Here is a 22,163-nt window from a genome sequence, read left to right on the forward strand (position 1 = left end):
AAGGTCAAAGAGAAGGCAGTCTGAAGAAGGGAAAGGTGTTCAATTTTGTATTGAGTTTGACATACCTGTTGAGACAGCTCAGTGGAGATATCCAGTTGATGCTTGGATATATGGATCTACAGCTCAGGGGGAGCTAGAAATTGAAATTTGAGAATCATCAACTTATATTTATAATGGGTGAAATCAGTAAGTCGGAGTCAAATTACCTGGGGAAGCATGCAGATTTGTTTAAAAAGGAAGAGGCCTGAGAACCCAACCCTAGTAAGCATGACCATTCAGGATAAGAGAGAAGGAGCAAGTAGGGAAAGAGACTGAAATAAAGAAACCTGAGTAACCACTGAGGACCGCTGCTACAATAGCGAAAAAAGGAGCTTCATTAGGGAAATGCCTGAAAGAAATCAAATAAGGTAAGGGTTTTGGATTTAGCAACAAAGAGGCCATTTGAAGAAGTTGTTTTTATTTTTATTTCCTTGCAGAATTGGAGCAATAGGAATCAGATCAGAGTGAGCAGAGAAACAATTTGAAGATAAGGGAATGGAGATAATTATTTTAAAGTGAGAGAAGCAAGCAGAAGACTTAGGTTTGAAGAAGGCACTATACAAAATAATGTTGAATCACTTGAGACTTGAGTGGCTGTTACAGCCACTCTCACAGGTCCCGAGGCTGAGCCTGCACAGGTGTTTGGACAACTAAGCTGCAATTTTGACAGACACTGTTTCACTGTCAATTGTGGGGCCTGCAACGACTTGGACATCTTTTATTGATTTTATTGAGTACTTTAATAACATTTTAATAAAAGCCATTATATTTTATTTCTAACATTTCAAAAAATTGTATTTAATAAGTATGCATTTTTCACGTTTAGTTTTACCAAGAAGAAAAATGCGTACTAGATAAACTACATTTTTGTTTGATTTTATTTGTAATCAAGGCTGAGGAACTAACCAGATCAGAAAAAGAAAGTCAATACCTGCTAAGTATTCAACACAGTTTTCAACAGTGCTACTGAAAGCTACAGGAGATACCGAGAGTCCCTCAGACAGGTCAGGGATTGGCAAGAGTGGGGTCATCAAGTTTCTGGAGTTTCAATAAGATATTTGCTTTTTTCTTATATATACATATTAGCTTTCTGCATAAAATTATATTAACAGAAATGCTATTAAAGTTGTTTTTGAAAAACCACTGAACTACAGAATGGTCCTGTTTGTTGGAGTATTTAGAATACTTCCAGGCCAGGCGCAGTGGCTCACGCCTGTAATCCCAGCACTTTGGGAGGCCAAGGCGGGTGGATCACGAGGTCAGGAGATCGAGACCATCCTGGCTAACACGGTGAAACCCCGTCTCTACTAAAAACACAAAAAATTAGCCGGGCTCGGTGGCGGGCGCCTGTAGTCCCAGCTACTCAGGAGGCTGAGGCAGGAGAATGGCGTGAACCCGGGAGGCGGAGCTTGCAGTGAGCTGAGATCGGGCCACTGCACTCCAGCCTGGGCGACAGAGCAAGACTCCATCTCAAAAAAAAAAAAAAAGAAAGAAAGAAGCAGGGGGCCACAGACCCAATAGTAGTTTTGATGACAAAAATCGAAAAATTGAAAGTGGAGCAATAAATAGTAATACATATTTAAATATATTTTAAAATATGCTAGGGATTTGGAGTCATAAAGAAACTTATGAATTGTGGGATCCTGATTCCTGGCTGATTACCAAATCTCACTAAGTCTTTGTTTCTTTCATGTTTAAAGTGAGGATAATAATATCCTTATCACAGGACTTTTGGGGTGGTTAAACAAAATAGTTTATGTAAAGGTCTTATCTTAGTGCTGACACATAATAAGTACTCAGTAAATGTTAACTACTACTCATATTTATGTATAAGAAGATTTAGCTTGGGTTCCATTTGTGATTTAGCCTGCAATTTGAAATAATAGCTGATTAATTCTCTGAAACATTAGCTTCTGTAATTGTTAATATTTAGCTGAAATTTAGCAGATACAAAAAAATAGTAATGTAAACTTGTAAAAACAAAACAAAACTGGATTATATGAGTAAACCTTGAGATAACCCAGAAGATAAACTTTAAGTTTTGCAGATGATCTCATTCAGGTGACTATTTGTGAAGTTTAAAAGCAGATGAAAGCAACTATGTCTCATAGTGTACCAGGCTATGCAGTCACAGATGTATATTTTATTAAGAGCTACTAGATACAACTAAACAAAGTAAACCTTAATGTATAGAGTTTTGCATATCATTCTACTTTTAACAGCAATATTCAAATGGTAATGGATATTTCATCCTTTCATTCTAAAATATCCGTGATATTTCAGATGTCTGGTGAGAGCTGTTGAATTCTTTATTCTAGAATATCTGTGAATTTATGATTCTAAAGTTTTTCTGAATGGCAGAGGTCTGAGAATTTGATGAAAGCCTTCCAAAAAGTTTTTAAAAACTTATAATTTTGCATACAATTACAACTTTTGAGACTCACAGACTCTTGGAAATAATTTTTAAAAACCTAGCTAATCAATCCCAGATTATGGGCCCTTGGGCTGTAATTCTTAAAGGAATGAGTTGTTTTTTTTTTAATTTTTTGAGATGGAGTCTCACTCTGTTGCCCAGGCTAGAGTACAGTGGTGCAATCTCGGCCCACTGCAACCTCCACCTCCCGGTTTCAAGCGATTCTCCTGCCTCAGCCTCCTGAGTAGCTGGGACTACAGGCACACACCACCAAACCCGGCTAACTTTTGTATTTTAGAGACAGGGTTTCACTATATTGGCCGGGCTGGTCTCAAACTCCTGACCTCGTGATCTGCCTACCTCAGCCTCCCAAAGTGCTGGGATTACAGGCATGAGCCACCATGCCCAGCCAAAGGAATGAATTTTACAAAGATTCTCTTGAGGATATCTTCAGGATGACTTATATGGGATATATGGGAAAATTTGGAATAGCTGGAACTTCCTTGGCCTCGCTGGTAATCTGCATTATTTCTCATGATTTGGTTGCGAGTACCTTGATGACACTTCTATCAGGGAGGATCTAGGACAGCAAGGTTTGTGGTCACTATAAAGCCCTTGAACTAAGATTTTGGATCTTTGTTATAGGTCTTTCTGTTAGAAAACAGCCTTGAACTCTCATTACATTTTTCATATGGTTATATTACAGGATCACATTTACTCAGAATAATGGCGTTTCTATTCCAAATTAATCTTCCAGAGTTTGGATACTTTTTATTTTTTATTTTAGAGACAGGGTCTCACGGTCTCACTCTGTTGCACAATTTGGAGTGCAGTGCTGTGATCATAGCTCACTGCAGCCTTGAACTCCTGGTCTCAAGCAATCTTCCCACCTCAGCCTCCTGAGTAGCTGGGACTACAGTTTCATGCCCCCACACCTAGCTTTTTTTTTTTTTCCTTCATTTTTTGTAGAATCGGCGTCTCACTATGTTGCCCAGGCTTGTCTTGAACTCCTGGGATCAAGCAATCCTCCTCCCTTGGCATCCCAAAATTCTGGTATTACAGGTGTGAGCCATGGCACCTGGCAGAGTTTGAATATTTTAAAGCCAAGAGCATGCATGTATGTGTAGTTTAGTGAGTGCATATATAAACACATATATATGTATTAATGTAATTGCAATCTAAGCTTTAAAATATTGCCCACTAAAGTATACAAACTACCATGAATCTACTTATGCAGTACAAGGGAAGACTATGAGTACAGCCACACCCTCAATTCCAGTAAATATACTAAAGTCATTTCCATGCTTAAGTCTTTATCTCTGCCGCCTAACCAGTACACTATCATGGGACATACTCGTTTTTGTTTCAGTCATCTCTCAGGAATTGAAGTCTTGACCCATATCTTAAAATGGTGACTAGAGTCCTGTTACAGGTTTACCTACTTCCGCAATGTCAATTGCCTGCCTGCCCACCTACTGAACCTCTGGATGTCATCTTGGCTCCAGCATTTCTGTGCTATACACATTGAATAACCTGCTAGTGCATAATTCTACAAAAAAGAATACACTCTTCTGCCTAGCAGACTATTTCCTGCCCACACCTGATGTTGAGGCCATTCTCCCCCGCCCTTGCCTGGGCCCCTTGCCTGGACTGTCAGTGTTCAGTTCTACAGTGGCTAGCTGGGTCATGACTAATCATGCTTGAGTTTAGACCAAACCACTATCTCATTCCCTTAATGAGAAGTTTTTTAATTTATCCATTCCTCAAGCCAATCTACAATTTCTGAGTTCCTATCATACGTTAAAACTGTAGAACAAACATTATCCCTACCTAATTCGTGCCATAGTTTACTGTATTTTTTCAAAAGATTTAAAATATTTTTAGAGCAAACTTAAATACATAACATGGAATGATAGAAAGATTATCTAAAACTTGATAACCCCAAACCAACTAATATGTTTTGTAAACAGTTATTCATCTGGAGCTAATTCTTTACAACAGTGGTAATTTTGCCCCACAGATGATATTTGCAATGTCCGGTGATGTTTTTGGTTGGTTTAGTACATAGTATGGGGGAGGGTGTGGGAAATTGTTGCTACTGGCATCCAGGTTGTAGAGGCCAGGGATGCTGCTAAACATTCTACAATTTACAGGATAGCTCCCCACAAAAAAGGAATTATCCTGCCCAAAATGTCAATAGTGCCAAAGTTGAGAAACCCTGCTTTAAACAAACTTTTTAGGTCAGCCTTTGAAGGTATTGAGGTGGGAAGTTTTGCTTGCTGCCATTTGGTGATATTTGTTGGTCTACGTACCATTTATTTCTATATTTAGAATTTTGGTTTTTGTAATACACCTGGGGAAATGATGCTAGATGTTTATATGAAAAACATTTTTCCACTTAAAGTAAAATCGTTCAATGTATACAAAACCAGGGAAGGTCAACAGGTAAGTAAGCATGTCAGACTTTGCAATATTCTAGAAGGTTAAAATAATAACAGTATTTTTGTATACTAAAAATGAACATAACTTCCTGCTTCTACTATAGGATAGATGTGAAAGAGGCAGCAAAAAATCCAGAGAACAAATAAATGGCTAATTGGTTCAGGGTTTTGAGGGCTCTTCTGAGACTTTTTTTCTTGATTGCATTGGAATATAGATGCTTCAAATGACACTGTAGGTTTATTATAATTTTATCTAATTCCATATAAATTTATACAAGGGCTCTTTAGATTAAGGTGGTAATAAAATATCAATTAGCAAATTAAAATAACTAGAGTTCATAGATGCCTATTCACCACTTCATTAGAGGCATTTTATGAGAGATTCAAGCATGAACATTTGGTCTGAGTGTCATTTTAATGCAAGTGTTTCCACTGTGGGTTGCTGCATCATATTTGAGAAATGCAATAAAAATACACATTCATAACCTTAGAAGATCTGTATCAAACTGACATTTTTTTACTTCAGTTAGTAATATATGAATGTACTATATAGTATAGTAATATACGAATGTACTATATCATATAGTAATATACGAATGTACTATAGCAGCTAGCAATTTTCTTGTGTAACAATGGTCTCTGGTTAGAAGGAAATCTGTTAGAATTTGAAGATATTAAAAGGCCAGAAGTGGCTTAATGTATTTTCTTATTGAATAAATTTACCTCTCTTTTGGAAAAGCTTGTTTTTAATCTGCTACATCAAAAATAGGTTTTCCATAGGTAGTATTTATTTTTTATGTATATACATATTCATATTCAATTTGGTTGTAAGCTCACGGGTACATAAATCCTCAAAACATTGCATTTATTTCCATCTTCACTGATCTATTGGGGTCCTTAAGTTTCTTCGTTCTGGAAAAGAAAGTCATTCCTTTAAGAAAAATAAAGCTACTGTTCAAGTTTGAATTATGAAAGTACTCCTATTTCCTTAATACTTCTGGAACAATGTTCTATTTTTTGTCTTAAAAAAATGATTAAACTTGTGAAAAATTGTTTTCTGTTTTGAATTATACTGACAAAATCAGAGATTTTACATGGATTAACCTAAATCCCATTAGCCCTATTTAACATACAAGTGAATCTGGATGCAGTGTTTAGTCTCTCGGTTCCCCAGTTTTCTCATTTTCAAAATGAGAGTCAATAATGTGTTATGGTATAATAGGTGCCAGTGCCTTGCACTTATTAGGTGCTCTGTAAATGTTAAATAACACTTATGGATGGCTTCCAGCTTTATTATGGAGAAAACAAGAAAAGTATTAGGAGAAAAAATTAAGAGTCACAACATGTTGGAATGTCTATTTATTTTAAGATATCTTCTTGTAGAGGAACATAACTAACTGGCAAATCCAACATCACTGACTATGAGTTATCGTGTTTTTAGTAGTTCCAAAGCTAAGTTATATTAAAGTAAATGTACAGAACCATACATGTACATGAATCTGAATAAACTCAGCCTCCCTCTCCCATTCTATTTTTTTAAAAACTTTTTGTTCTGATTTTCTCCATCACACAACCCTCATATATTTAACAGAGCTATTGAATTTTAGAGTTGGAATGGAGTTTAAATTTCTTTCAACCAATGCAGAAATTCTAAAATAGTTCCAAGTTTTAAATTTTAACTCTTGATGGAAAAAAAAGTCAATATACACTCTCCTACATGCTTTTCTGAAGAACTGCATTTAATCCTGCCATAACTATATGACATGGGCATTACTACTCTCCCCAGTTTTGAGATGTGGAAATAAGCTCAGAAACATTAAGAGATTGCTTAGTATCACACAAGCAGTAACCAAAAAGTGGGGATATGAACAGGATATGAACAATCGCTGACTCCAGGAACTGTGATCTTAACCACAAAACCATATATCTCTCCAAATTAGAAAATGCTTTTAGGAATAGAGGGTTGTCTATTTAGAAATTTTATTAACAGCCACATATAAGAGAAGAAGAAAGATATATCTGCAAAGGCCCATAAACACTGATCATCCTGGCTTCAAAAACAGGAGAGAAGAACAGAGTCACTTCCCTAACTGAACCTGGTATTTCTAAGTGTACAGATACCCCTTTTCTGGAGATTCTGAATCCTAACATTACAATTGTATCTTAAGAATGGGGGCCTGGTGCGGTGGCTCATGCCTGTAATCTCAGCACTTTGGGAGGCCGAGGCGGGCAGATCATGAGGTCAGGAAATCGAGACCATCCTGGCTAACACGGTGAAACCCTGTCTCTACTAAATATACAAAAAAATTAGCCGGGTGTGGTGGTGGGCACCTGTAGTCCCAGCTACTCGGGAGGCTGAGGCAGGAGATGGCATGAACCCGGGAGGCGGAGCTTGCAGTGAGCCGAGATTGCGCCACTGAACTCCAGTCTGGGAGACAGCGAGACTCGTCTCAAAAAGAAAAAAAAGAATGTGTTCAGCTGCTAATAGAGAACCCCTCCCCAAAACACTGGTTTAAGTAAGGCCTATTTCTTTCAAGCAGAGAAGCCTTAGGTCAAGAGTCAGGCAGGCAAGCCTCCACAAAGACATAAGGCCTAACTTTTTCCATTTGCCACTCTCACCTGCTTAGCATGTGTCATTCATCCTTATGGTCACAACAGTGGCAGCTATGTTTCCAGACATTATGTATGAAATTCCAGGTGAGAATAAGGGAAAAGCTCAAGGGCAAAATGGACTTTGCCTTTTATTCAGAAAGGGTGTCCTCCTGATGAATTTCTACCTGCAGCTTATTGGCCAGAACCATCTTATGACCAATCACAACTGCAAGTAAGGTAAGGAAAGTGAATTATTTTAGTTGGATATACTGGAAATAATTGAGAACCACGTAAACAAATGGGGAACAGACAGATAACCAGCAGCGTCTACCATAGGCCACCCCCTTGATTACCCAAGTGACGTACCCTAAATTCACAGATACAGATGGTTGAATGTAAAAGGATAGAAAAAGACATGGTTATGCCAGTATCAGACAACATAGATTTTAATGCTGAAAGCATTACTAGAGATTAAAGAGGCATTTCATAATGATACAAGTTTCAACTCACCAGGATAATACAGCAATTCTAAATTTGTATGGATGAAATAATATGGGTTCAAAATATATAAAGCAAACACTGAACTACAAGAAGGATTTGACAAATTAACAATTATAGTGGAAGATTTAACATATCTTTCTCAGAAATAGAACAGTTGCTAATCATTAAGGTGTTCATCTCTTTCTTGTAGAAATTTGCTGAAAACAGAAAGTTAAGTCTACTACACACAAATATTCTGAAAATTTGGTAGCATTTGCTTTAACATTCCAACCTCAGCTGGCACGTTGTCTATACCCCAGATCTAGCATGCAACTACCTGCCTATAGTGTCTATCAAGAGTCACTGGCTTCCCAGGCTGTAAATGGCTGGGCCCTTTGTTCCTTGTAGTGCTCCTGGCATTGACTTTTGTTTTGGTTCTGGTTCTCAGATGAGAACAACAGTAGCTGGCTCTGATTAATTAAATTAAAAGGAGTTTATTTGGAGAGTATTGAGTTGCACACATTATTGAGGCAAGGGTTAGAGAACCAGGCCCAAAGCTAAGCATTTAGGAACAATGTACCAAACCATGCAAAATTGGTCTGATAATATTGATGCCACAGTGAACATCCTATTTGCTGGAACTTTTCTTTATTGTACTGCAATTTCCAACAGCATGATATCTCCTTTAGCTAGCAGTTGGTCTTAAAACCAACACTGCTCCATAAAGCCTACCAAATGGAAGCTGAGTTTGTTCTACCTCCTAAGTTACTCATTTCCGATTCAAAGTCTTAAGTGGGACCATTCTATTTTTCCTGCCTTTCTCTTGGTGCTCTGGCACTGTTTGAGCCTGGAATTACTCAAACAAAGCAAGAACACTCAAAAGCAACTGACAAGTCGGAAAACATGACCAATGTCCACTACACATAGAAATATTCCTTATGCTTGTCCCCTTGAAAGAGTTCAAGTTCCACAGATTGTGATTCCTAGGTGTAAGGACAGAATCATATTCAATGTCATCAGTCTGTTGGAATTGTGACCACAAAGTTAGCATTTATATAAAAATTAATACACAGATTTAAAAATTACATCTTTTATTTCTGGGGCAATTATTTGTGGGTAATGTCAGAGTATGATTTGTTGCAAGCAACAAATAAGCAAGCAGTCAACTACACAAGCCTCAAACAAATAAAAAGATTTAACAGGGAATTTGATGACATTACGTAGTCTCTATCTTTGGGGAAAGGTTACAAGAATCTGAATTTTATTTAATCTCCTTTCCAGGACAAGCAGAAATCATTACATGGTATTGCTGATAGGGTTCACAGGCTATGTAGATGGTTTTTTTGAAGGGCTCTCATGGATTCAGATGCAACAAAAACTGAAACAACCCAAACACATACATGTGCATATATATGTGTTTTTGCATGTGCATATACACACACTAATTGACATAATAAGGACTATTTCTGGGATTGTGGAAGAAGATGCACTCTGATTCAGCCTCCCTCAGAGGTCAAAAACGAATATGAAATGACAATTCTGACAGGCAAGTGGAACTATCCCCCTGAAGATAATTGCCAACATTCAGATGAACTTAAACCTTAATTTTTGTAGGGCAGTGGCAGATAGTAACAAGAGACAAAATTACTCAAGGTAGGGTCTCATAGGTGATTCTCTCAGGTCTCACAGGTGATTCTCCTGGCACAGAACTCCAAGGAGCTGAATAAAGAGGGCTAATAGAAAACAGATTACAAAATAACTAGTTGTATTAAAACTTAGCATTAGATTTATGGGAGATAAAGTTTTCTTAATAATTTAATAGGTCGGTACATAAGCATTGCAGATTGAATTCATATCATCTGGGTAGTTCAAAGAGGCTATTAATACTATTTTAGTTTAGAAGTGTACCAGGTTGGTAGCATCTTCAGGAACTTAAAAGAAGGAAATGAAAACTAGCTACCCAATAGCAAACCAGGCCTCAAGGAATACTTGCAGAGAAAGTTCTAGTAAATGGAAGTTAATGGCCAAAATCACAAGCACCCATGGAAACACAGCAATATGAATGAGCACCAGCAGAGTAAACAAATAAATAATTCAAACTAGCAAAACATTTAGATATTAGATTTATCAGTCACACTATAAAATGGCAACACTTAGCATTTTTAACATATATATGCTTCAAAAGAGAGGATTAAAATACACCAAGGTGCTATAAAATTAACAAGCAACAAGCAGACTTAAAAAAGAACAAAGTAAAAATTTTAGAAAGAAAAGATATTGAAATATAAATAATGGTTGGGTATGATGGATGATTAAATATGTCATGAGAAGATTAGTGAACTAGATGATGGATCTGAAGAATTTATTCAGAAAGCAACACAATCAGAAAAAGAGGAAATATGACAGAAAAGAGTTAGGTAGAACAGAGTAAAAAATTCTAATCTAATTTAAAAGTTGGAGTTCTAGAAATAGAGGAATATGAATGAGATAGAGGCAATATTTGAAAAAAAATTGAGGAATTTGATGATGTGATGAAAAAAATCAATCTATAAAGTGGTGAACCTAAAACAGAATAAATAAAAATAAATGAACATCTCACTTATGTAATTTAAACTATGGAATTCTATAGATTAGCTGAAAAATCTTTAACAACTACATCGATCAAAGTAGATTAAAGACTTAAATCTAAGACCCAAAACTATGAAAATACTAGAAGAAAACAATGGGGAATGCTTCAGGATATTGGTTTGAGCAAATATTTTATTGGTAAGATTTGAAAAGCACAGACAACAAAAGCAGAAATGGCATCACATCCTCTGCACAGCAAAGGAAACAATTAACAAAGTGAAGAGATATGAGAGAAAATATTTGCCAACTATCCAGTTGACAATGGATTAATAAACAGAATATGTAAGGAACATAACTCAACAGCAAAATCAAATGACCCAGTTAAATAATGGGCAAAATATCTGAATAGCTATTTCTTAAAAGAAGACATACAAATGGCCAACAGGTATATAAAAAATGCTCAACTTCACTAATCATCAGGGAAATGCAAATCAAAACCATGATGAGATAATATTTCACTCCAGTTAGAATGGCTTTTATCAAAAAGATAAAAAATAACAAACGCTGGCAAAGATAGGGAGAAAGAAGAACACTCATATCCCATTATTAGTGGGAATGTAAATTAGTACAGCCACTATGCCAAAACAGTATGGAGGTTCCTCAAAAACCTCAAAATGAAACTACCATATGATCCAGCAATCCCTTTACTGGTTGTACCTCAAAGAAAGAAAGGGAATCAGTACAGAGAAGAGATATCTGCACTTCTGTGTTTATTGCAACACTATTCACAATAGTCAAGATATGGAATCAGGAGGTAGAGCTAGACGGCAGAATAGAAAGCTCTGCCAATTGTACCTTCTGCAAGGACACTAATTTAACAACTATCTACAGAAAAAAAAGCACCTTAGTGAGAACCAAAGATCAGGTGAGCACTCACAGTACCTGCTTTTAACTTCATGTCACTCAAAGAGGCACTGAAGAGGTAGGAAAAACAGTCTTGAGTTGTGGATCTCACTTCTCCCCATCCCCCGGCAGCAGAGGCATGGTGCAGAGAGCACTTCTGTGCACTGGCAAGAGGGAGAGTGCAGTAATTGTGAGGCATTGAACTCAGCACTACCTGTTACAGCAGAAAGCAAAACTGGACCAAACTCAGCTGACACTGGTCCACAGAGAGAGCATTAAACCAGCCCTAGCCAGAGGGGAATTGCCAATCCCAGTGGTCCAAACCTGAGTTCCCACAAATCTCGCTGCCGTGGCTGAAGGTATTCTGGGGCCCTAAATAAACTTGAAAGGCAATCTAGGCCACAAGAACTGCAACTTCCAGGCAAGTCCTAGTGCTGAACTGAGCCCAGAGCCAGTGGACTGGGGGGACTTACTGAGTTACCAGCAGGGATGGCTAATGGAGTGCTGGCATCACTACTCCCCTAACCCCAGGCTGCAGAGCTCACAGCTCCAAAAGAGGCCCCTTCCTTCTGCTTGAGGAGAGGAAAGGTAAAAGTGGGAAGGACTTTGTCTCGCATCTTGGATACCAGCTCTGCTACAGTAGGATAGGGTGCCTGCAAGAGTAGTGAAGCCCCCTTTCCAGGCCCAAGCTCATGATGACATTTCTACACACAGCCTGGGCCAGAATGGAGCATGTTGCCTTAAAGGGAAGAAACCAGGCATGGCAGGATTCATTGCCTGCTAATTGAAGAGGCTTTGGGCCCTGAATAACCAGCAATGACACCCAGGTACTACACTGAGGGCATTGGGTGAAACTCTGAGACTTGCTGGCTTTAGGTGCAACCAACTATGGTTGCTATGGGGCTACACTCTTCTATGTGAGAAAAGTGGAGGGTAAAGTAAAACGGACTTTGTCTTGCACAGCCACATGGGGGTAGAGCACCAAGTGAGCTTTTGAGGTCCCCAATTCGAGGACATGGCTCTTGGATGTCATTTCTGGGTCTGTCTTGGACCAGAAGGAAGCCCACTGCTCTGAAGGGTAAGTCCTAGCCCAGACAGCATTTACCACAAGCTGACTGAAGAGTCATGGGACTTAAGAGAACATCAACCATAGTCTGGCAGTACACCCCATGGGCCTGTGGTGGCAACGGCCACGAGCAAGGGCTCCTCTGCCTTCAGAAAGGAGAGGGAAGAGTGGGAAGGACTTTGTCTTGTGATTTGTGTGCTAGATTAACAGCAGTACAAATAGAGTATCACGTAGAGTTCTAAGGTTTTTGACACTAGTTCCTGTTTCCCAGACAGCACCTCTGGACCTGCTCAGGGCCTGGGGGAACTCACTGCCCTGAAGAAAAAGACACGGGACTGGCTGGCTTTGCCACCTGCTGATTGTAGAAACCCAGGGTCTTGAGCAAACACAGCCAGTAGCCAGGGAGTGGTTACAGTAGGCCTTGGGTGAGACCCAGTGCCATTCTGGCTTCAGGTCTGACCCACCATAGTCCTAGTGGTGGTGGCCACAGTGGTGTGTGTGTCACTTCACCCCCAGCTTTACGTGGCTCAAAACAGAGACAGAGATCCCATTTGTTTGCCTAGCTAGAGAGACCAGAGAAAAGAAAGAAAGAAAGGGCATTCAAATTAGAATGAAAGAAGTCAAATTATCATTGTTACTTGTTTGCAGGTGATACAATCTTATGTTTGGAAAAACCTAAAGACTCCACCAAAAAACTGTTAGAACTGATCAACAAATTCAGTAAAATTTCCAGGTACAAAATCAACATACAGAAATCAATAGCATTTCTATATGCGAAGAGTGAACAATCTGAAGAAGAAATTTTAAAAAATCCCATTATAGAGATCTTTCACTTCTTTGGTTAATTCCTAGGTATTTAATTTTATGTGTGTACAAGAGCCACATATAAGAGGAAAAAATCTAATAATCCAGTCAAAACACAGGCAAAATATTTGAACAGACATTTCTCAAAAGAAGACATACAAATGGTAGACAGGCATATGAAGAAGTGTTCAACATCATTGATCCTCAGATATACGCAAATCAAAACTACAATGAGACATTATTTCATACCAGTTAAAATGGCTTATATTCAAAAGACAGACAAGGCCGGGCGCAGTGGCTCATGCCTTTGATCCCAGCACTTTGGGAGGCCAAGGCAAGTGGATCACTTGAGCTTACAGGTTCAAGACAAGCCTAGACAGCCCTGCCTCTACAAAAAAAAAAAAAAAAAAAAAAAAAATTCAACAATTTGGCATGGTGGTGCATGCATATAGTTCCAGCTACTTGGGAGACTGAGGTAGGAGGATGGCTTGAGCCCAAGAAGTGGAGGTTGCAGTGAGCAAAGATTACACCGCTGCATTCCGGCCTGAATGCTAGAGCCAGACCTTGTCTCAAAACAAACACCAAAAGACAGGCAATAACAAATGCTGGTGAGGAAGTGGAGAAAGGGGAACCCATGTACACTGTTAGTGGGAATCTAAATTAGTACAACCACTATGGAGAACAGTTTGGAAGTTCCTCAGAAATCTAAACATAGAGCTGCCATTTGATCCAGCAATCCCACTGCTGGCTATATATCCAAAATAAAGGAAATCAGTATATCAAAGAGATATCTCCATTCCCATTTTTGTTGCAGCACTTTTCATATTAGCCAAGGTATGAAAGCAACCTGTGTCCAACAGATGAATGGAGAAAGAAAACGTGGTACATATACACAATGGAGTACCATTCAACCATAAAGAATGAGATCTCGTCATTTGCAACCACATGAATGGAATGGAGGTCATCATGTTAAGTCAAACAAGCCAGGCACTGAAAGACAAACTTTATACATTCTCACTTATTTGTGGGAATCTACAAATCAAAACAATTGAACTCACGGGGATAGAGAGTAACAGAATACTTACAGGAGACCGGGAAGGGTAGTGGAGGGTGCTGGGGAGGTGAAGATGGTGAATGGATACAAAAAATAGTTGGAAAGAATGAATAAGACCTACTATTTGCTAGCACAACAGGGTGACTGTAGTTAATAATAATTTAACTGTACATTTTCAGATAACTAAAAGAGTATAATTGGATTTTTTTGTAACACAAAGGATAAATCCTTGAGAGGACAGATATCCCATTTTCCATGCTGTGATTATTAAGCATTGCATTCCTGCATCAAAACATCTTAGGTACCTAATAAATATATATACCTAGTGTATATATATATATATATATATAGTACCCACAAAAATTAAAAATAAATAATTGAAAATATTGGAATTAACCTAAGTGTCCATCAGTGGATGAATGGATACAGAAAATGTGGTACAAAGAAAAGATAAATGTTTGAGGTGAAGGATATCCCAATTACCCTGATTTGATCACTACACATTGTATACAGGTATCAAAATATTACATGTACCCTCAAAATATATTGAAGCGGCTTCATTATCTGGAGTAACATCCGAGGTTTTTTGTCTCACAACCACGGAGATCAAAGATGTGGACACACTAAGAGTGAGGTTAAGAGTGGGAATTTTCCAGCGCCTGCCCCTCAGACATAGTTTTGAATTAAAGAAAATATTTTATCAGAAGAAGATGGCCACTGCCCAGTTGCAGAGGACTTCCATGACTGCACTGGTATTTCCCAATAAGATATCACCTGAACACCAGTCTTTGGTGTTAGTGAAGAGGCTCCTCGCAGTTTCAGTATCCTGTATCAGGTATTTGAGAGGAATATTTCCAGAATGTGCTTATGGAACCAGATATCTAGATGATCTTTGTGTCAAAATACTGAGAGAAGATAAAAATTGCCCAGCATCTACACAGTTAGTGAAATGGATGCTAGGATGTTATGATGCTTTACAGAAAAAATATCTAAGGATGGCTGTTCTAGCTATATACACAAACCCAGAAGATCCTCAGACAATTTCAGAATGTTACCAATTCAAATTCAAATAGACCAATAATGGACCACTTATGGACTTCATAAGTGGAAACCAAAGCAATGAGTCTAGCGTGTTATGTACTGACACCAAGAAAGCAAGCACTCTCCTCATTCGCAAGATTTATATCCTAATGCAAAATATGGGGCCTTTACCTAATGCTGCTTGTTTGACCATGAAACGTTTTTACTATGATGAAGTTACACCCCCAGATTACCATCCTCCCGGTTTTAAAGATGGTGATTGTGAAGGAGTTACATTTGAAGGGGAACCTATGTATTTAAATGTGGGTGAAGTCTCAACACCTTTTCACACCTTCAAAGTAAAAGTGACCACTGAGAGAGAACGAATGGAAAATATTTATTCAACTATACTATCACCAAAACAAATAAAAACACGACTTCACAAAATCCTGTGGGACGAAGATGTAGAAGATGAACAGGCACATTATACAAGTGATGATTTGGACATTGGAACTAAAATGGAAGAGCAGGAAAAAAAAAAAAAAACCCTGGATTTTCTGAACTCGGAGAACCAAGTTTAGTTTGTGAGGAAGATGAAATTATGAGGTATAAAGAAAGTCCAGATCTTTCCATTTCTCATTCTCAGGTTGAGCAGTTAATCAATAAAACATCGGAACTTGATATGTCTGAAAGCAAAACAAGAAGTGGAAAGTCTTTCGGAATAATGGCAAATGGAAATCAACCAGTAACATCTTCCAAAGAAAATCGGAAGAGAAGTCAACATGAATCTGGGAGAATAGTGCTCCATCACTCTGATTCTTCTAGTCAAGAGTCAGTACCAAAAAGGAGAAAGTTTAGTGAACCAAAGGAACATACATAAAAATTATTTTTCTTCTGTATGTTTGCAAAGTTTTTCTCAACATTTAAACTGAAGGATACTATATTATATTTCCCTAACTCTGAACGTGTATATGTAGTTTAAAGCAGTTTGTACACTAAAATTAAGTTCTTGTCTGACTATCATACTGTGGTCCTTAATCTTGAAATAAATCCAACAGAACTTTTGAATAAAAGCAAAAGTACAAATGTTTAAAAAAAAAGAGTGGGAATTTAATAGGTGAAAAAAAGAGAATATCTTTCTGCGACAGAGAGGGGTCCCAGAAAAATGGGTTGCAGATCTGTGATGAAATGCAGGTGTTTTTATAGATGAACTAGTCGGGAGGCGGTGTCTGATTTACATAGGGCATGAAAAACATAGGATCTGGTGTGCCATCTACATAGGCCGTGAATCTCTGGCAGCCCCACCCCAATCTTTTATTATGCAGATGAGTTCTCTGACTGAGCTTGTCCATGTTACCCATTTCTTTCTTACTGTGTATGCGCTAAAAAAGTGGGGAGGTGGAACCCCCATAGTGGACATGGCTGGCCCCCAGGTAGCCCATTTCTTTTTGTGCAGCTGCTAGCATCCCTCCATGCAAGCTTCCAGCTTCCTTATCTATGTTTGCAGCTTGATCTTTCAGGCTGCTTTTTGTTAGGAAAAAAAAAAAAAAAGGCCGTGGCTCACGCTTGTAATCCCAGCACTTTGGGAGGCCGAGGCAGGCGGGTCACCTGAGGTCAGGAGTTTGAGACCAGCCTGACCAACAAGGAGAAACCCCGTCTCTACTAAAAATACAAAATTAGCTGGATGTGGTGGCACATGCCTGTATTCCCAGCTACTCAGGAGGCTGAGGCAGAAGAATTGCTTGAACCTGGGAGGCAAAGCTTGCAGTGAGCCGAGATTGCTCCCCATTGCACTCCAGCCTGGGCAGCAAGAGTAAAACTCCATCTCAAAAAAAAAAAAAAAAAAAAATTGAGCCACTTTTTGTTAGAAGGGAAGTTCTGCTGAGGACTCTTTTACCTTCACTATCTGCCTAAATAATTTTTCTATCTCTTGTATCAATATCATTTAAAAATTTAATGACAAGGAAAATGTGGTACATATAAATAGTGGAATATTATTCAGCCTCAAAAATAATTACAGTGAAATCCTGTCATTGCAGCAACATAAATAGTAGAGTAGAATAAGGAACACTGCTAAATGGGTATAAAAATACAGTTAAAGATAGAAGAAATAAGATCTAGTGTTCAAAAGTACAGTAGGATGATTACAGTTAACAATAATTTGTCATATAGTTGAAAACTACTGATAGAGAGGAATTGGAATGTTCCCAACATAAAGAAAGGGTCAATTTTGGGGGTTATGGATGTCCCAGTTGCCTTGGTGATTACACATTTTATACATGTATCAAAATATCACATGTACCCTAAAATTATATACTTCTATTATGTATTGGGAAAAAAATTACCAGAGAAAAAGGAGCTATATTTTGATTGACAATTGATTTCTCAGCAACAATAATGGAAGCCAGGAAACAGTGGAGTATTTTCGATGTGATGAGAGAAAATGCCTGTCAGTGTAGTTTTATATACTTAGCAAAAATAATTCTGAAGAATGAAAGATAATGTTATTGTCAGGTGAGGAAAAGGTGAGAAATTTCACAACCAAAAGACACTCTCTTAAAAAATTCAAAAGATATACTCAAGGAAAATAAAACCAATTCCACATGGAAAATACAAAAAGGATTAAAGGACAAAGAAAGTGGTAAATATACGGGTAAATATAAACAACATTGAGTGCCTAAAACAATACTTTTTGGGGGGTTTAAAATAAGGTAACCTATGATATTCAATAATTACATGTAGGTTAGGAAGGAGTGATCAGGCTTAAAATTTAATAAAATCATTATTTAAAGGAGTACGTTCAGATTTTTATAAGTTAAGTATACAGGCTGAAAATGTTAAGGTAACCAATAAAACATAGAAATAGAATATGTAACTTTCAAATCTGTGGAGGAAAACATGAATGAGGAAAATATCTATTCAATATTTAAGAAGACAACCCAAAACAACAAATTAGAAAAAGAAACAGATAAAGAGGGACAAATAGCACAAAAATAGGATAGTAGAAATAAATCGAAATAAATACCCTTTTCTTCTCAACTCTCAATGTTTAGATATTTGCAGTAATGACTTGCAAATGTTTTATTAAAAATTTACTATTAGGTTGATGCAAAAGTAATTTCAGTTTCTGCCATTACTTTCAGTAGCAAAAACCACAATTAATTTTGTAGTGATCTAATATCTGAAACGAAAACTATGATATATACATGAATGCACTGGCAAAATGTCAAGTTGTGTGTATGTTCAGGAAGGAGGTTTTACAGTTCTTGCTGAATATCTCAGCTCTTATACGGAAAACGTCTTGTTTCTAACTAATGTGATTTTCCTTGGGTTTAGCTTCTTTGTGTCTGTCAGTTATCTGAAGGCACTTAACACCTAGATCCAATTTAAATAGTGTCCCTACCATATTAAACATATGATTTGTTTGTTTGGTTACATAACAATACACATTTATTATTGAGCATAGAAAGTCAAGGAAATTTGCATCCATTACAAAATACACTAGACACAACAGAGTCAATATACAGCCCATTAAGCAAAGCCATTAAGTCATTTCAAAAGTTGTGATTTAATTGCTTTACATAATGCAGAAGTCTTTGGTAGCTTGTTATATGAATGTAAGAATGTTTTATTGATATTTGGGGAAATTAATCTGCATTTTTGTATTGTTATTATTACATATCCTAATTTTACACTGCAGGAATATAAAATATAATTAATGATCCAGTTAAAATGATCCAGTAAAAGACAAGAATTTTCAGTCTTGATTAAAAAATGAAAGACCTACCTAAACCTTCAGGAAACAATTTGAACATGGACGACTGGAGCAAAGCTGGGAAAATGTTAGTCAAAAAATAAATGTCTTCTTTTGAGAAGTGTCTGTTTCATGTCCTTTGCCTATTTTTAAATTTTTTTTTGGTTGTTGATTTGTTTAAATTCATTATAGATTCTGGATATTAGACCTTTATTGAATGCATAGTTTGCAAATATATTTAGTGTACTCTGTTGATAGTTTCTTTTGCTGTGCAGAAGCTCTTTAGTTTAATTAGGTTCTACTTGTCAATTTTTGCTTTTGTTGTAATTGCTTTTGGAGACTTAGGCAAAAATTCTTTGCCAAGGTCAATGTCAACTTATGTGCCCATCAATAATGAATTAGATTTTTTAAATGTGGTACTTATACACTATGGAGTACTATGCAGCCATAAAAAGGAATAAAATCATGTCCTTTGTAGCAACATGGAATAGCTGGAGGCCATAATCCTAAGTGAATTAACTCAGGAGCAGAAAATCAAATGCTACATATTCTCACTTATAAGTGGGAGCTGAACACTGAGCACACATGGACATAAACTTGGGAACAATAGACACCTGGGTCTACTAGAGGGAAGAGGATGAAAGGGGCATGGGTTTAAAAACTACCTATTGGGTGTCATGCTCACTACCTGGGTGATGGGATCTGTACCCCAAACCTCAGCATCATGCAATATACCAATGTAACAAACCTGCACATGTACCTTGTATATCTAAAATATAAGTTGAGGCCAGGAGTTGTGGCTCACACCTGTAATCCCAAGGCAGGCAGATTACTTGAGGCTAAAAGTTCAAGGCCAGCCTGGCCAACATGGCAAAACCCTGGCTCTACTAAAAATACAAAAATTAGCCAGGCAAGATGGTGCGCGCCTGTAATTCAGCTACACGGGAGGCTGAGGCATGAGAATTACTTGAACCAAGGAGGTGGAGGTTGCAGTGAGCCAAGATCGCACCACTGCACCACAGCCTGGGCGACAGAGTGAGACGAGACCCTCTCTCAAAAGAGTTAAAAAAAATCGAAATAAGAAAAAGAATGGTATAACCATATAATTATGTAAATACAGACAAAATATATTTTAGGGCCAAAAACATTTATAGAGATGAAAGAGTAATTGCAAAGTGGAGAAAAGGTTCAATCTACTGGTGAGACTAAAGATTTCTGATTTGTATACATCTACTTAAAAACACAGTTTTTTATGTATGTGTGCATGTATGAAATGGAAAGGATGAAAAGGCAAATACACGATAAGACTGGGAGATTTTAACACATTTGCCTAGTAATTGCAAGATTAGACATGTAAAGTCAGTGAGAGCACAGAATATTCGAATAACACAATTAACAATTTAACCTAATGAATCAACTGCAAAATGCCCCTTCCATTCAAGGACACTTAGAACTTTAACAAAATTAACCACATATTGTGCCATAAAACAGGGTTCGCCAAACCTCAAATGACTGGAGTCAGGCAGAAGAAATTCCATGACCACAGTATAATTAAGTCAGAAGTAATAAACAAAAAGATTAGGGAAAATTCACACTTTTAAAGTTAAATATTTCTAAAAAAACACATAGGTCAAGGAAGAAATTATAACAAAACTTAGTAAGCACTGGAAACTGAATGATAATACAAAGGCTGCATATCAAACTTATGTGATAACGCTGAAGCAGTTATTAGAAAGAAACAGAGAGTTTCAAATTATTACACTGGAAAATTTTAAAAGCCTCATAATGAATGAGTTTAAGAAATTACTAACAGAAAAAAACCCTGAATTCATCCCCCAAAATAGAAAATGAAGGGAAAATAGACATATAAAATAGAAAAATCAAATGAAAGAAACTAGAAAAATGGAAGATAGAAAATCAAATGAAAAGAAAACAGAATGAATAACACCAACAATTACTGGAAATGAATGTCAAAATTCACAAACAGTTAGACTGTGCAAAGGAGAAAAGAGTGAAAAATACTATTACCAGTGGAGGAGTGGGGAACATAACTAGGCAGTCTGTGTAATTTAAGTTATTGTTCAAATATTACACCAATACGTTTAAAGTGTTAGGTACAAAAGACAAATTTTTATAATAACATAAATCAAACTAACTTAAGTAGAAATGGGTATGGGGGGGTAAGCCCAAATCGAGTTGTCACTATTAAAAAAATAAAATCAGTCGTTGAAAGTCTTCCTTCTCATATACTGTTCCAAAAAAGCTTCTACTATTTTATTCATAAAGTCCAGCAAACATTCAATAGATGAATTAATTCCAATCCTACCCAAACTATCCTCAACTATAAAAATAGAGGAAATATCAGCAAACTAACACAGGAGCAGAAAACCATACACCTCATGTTCTCACTCATAAGTGGGAGTTGAAAAATGGGAACAAATGGACACAGAGAGGGGAACAACCCACATTGTTGTAGGGTGTGGGGTGAGGGGAGGAACTTAGAGGATGGGTCAATAGGTGCAGCTAACCACCATGGCACATGTACACCTATGTAACAAATCTCCACGCTCTGAACATATATCCCATATTTTTTTAAGAAGAAACAAAGAAAAAAAAGAAATCTCGAGAAACTCATTTTTGAAGCCCCTTTAATATTGTGATGGTTAAAAAAAAAATAGAAGAAATAATAATGACCTATTCCTAGCTCATCTTACGAGGCTTTCATTACCTTGGTTCTGAAACTTATGAGGACAATATATAACAAAAATTACTGTCCAAACTAACTTGTGAACATACATGTTAACATCTTAAAGAAAAGATCAGCATTGTTTAAAAGTAATAAACATTCTGGCAAATGTGTGTTCATTTGGGAATATAAGGTCTTTTAACAGAAAATAAGTTTCAGTAATATACCACATTAACAAATTTAGGAGAAATGTATAATTATCTAAATGGGTACAGATAAATAATTTGATAAAATTAAACCTTTGTATGTGTTAAAGCTCTTATCAAACCAAGATTTGAAAGTA

General features: G+C 37.1%; 1 pseudogene; it reads left to right on the plus strand.

Annotated features, from left to right (window-relative positions):
- The first annotated feature begins 15,070 nt into the window (after positions 1-15,070).
- LOC100591548 lies at positions 15,071-16,260 on the plus strand (annotated as a pseudogene).
- Positions 16,261-22,163: the final 5,903 nt, after the last annotated feature.

This window comes from Nomascus leucogenys, chromosome 3, assembly GCF_006542625.1.
Source record: "Nomascus leucogenys isolate Asia chromosome 3, Asia_NLE_v1, whole genome shotgun sequence".
Taxonomy (NCBI): domain Eukaryota; kingdom Metazoa; phylum Chordata; class Mammalia; order Primates; family Hylobatidae; genus Nomascus; species Nomascus leucogenys.